Below are 616 nucleotides of genomic sequence, written 5' to 3'. Positions count from 1 at the left end.
TAATTTTATATATTTATTATATTTAAAATAATCTATTTATTTCAATAATATTTAAGTAATACAAAAATAAAAAATCAAATATATTAAAAAAAGGTTAAAAAAGATAAGTTATAACTTTTTATATTTTTCAATATATGCTCCCAAACATTTTTGTTTATTTTTACCATATATGTTACTATTCTTAGACTCTAGTATGGTATGTATTATTTTCGTTTCTACATGTATTTTTTATGTATTCAATTGTCTTATTTTTTTATTTGTTATCTATGATTCTATGTACATCCTTTTTTTTTTTTGAATTAAAAAAAGCTCAACACAGTAGGTGGAGCAAACAGAATCCATAAGCCATAAGTACAATTGAACGTAAAAACACTAACAACTGAAGAAGGTAAAGCAACCCCTAGTCATCTTCGGCATTGTCATCAACAACCTAAGGATGCACCGCCAATCCACTCGTCGGAGAACTCAAAGGACTTGTTGGTGATTTCCGCTACTCCTGAGCCTTTATTCTGGAACACTCGATTATTCCTTTCCAGCCAGATTGCCCATATTACAGCAAAGAATCCAACCAACCACCTCTTCCTCTCATCCTTTCTTTGTGCAGCAGTCATCCAGC

The sequence above is a fragment of the Arachis ipaensis genome, chromosome B06 (assembly GCF_000816755.2).
Source record: "Arachis ipaensis cultivar K30076 chromosome B06, Araip1.1, whole genome shotgun sequence".
In the NCBI taxonomy this organism is placed as follows: domain Eukaryota; kingdom Viridiplantae; phylum Streptophyta; class Magnoliopsida; order Fabales; family Fabaceae; genus Arachis; species Arachis ipaensis.
Note: the sequence above shows the minus strand (reverse complement) of the source record.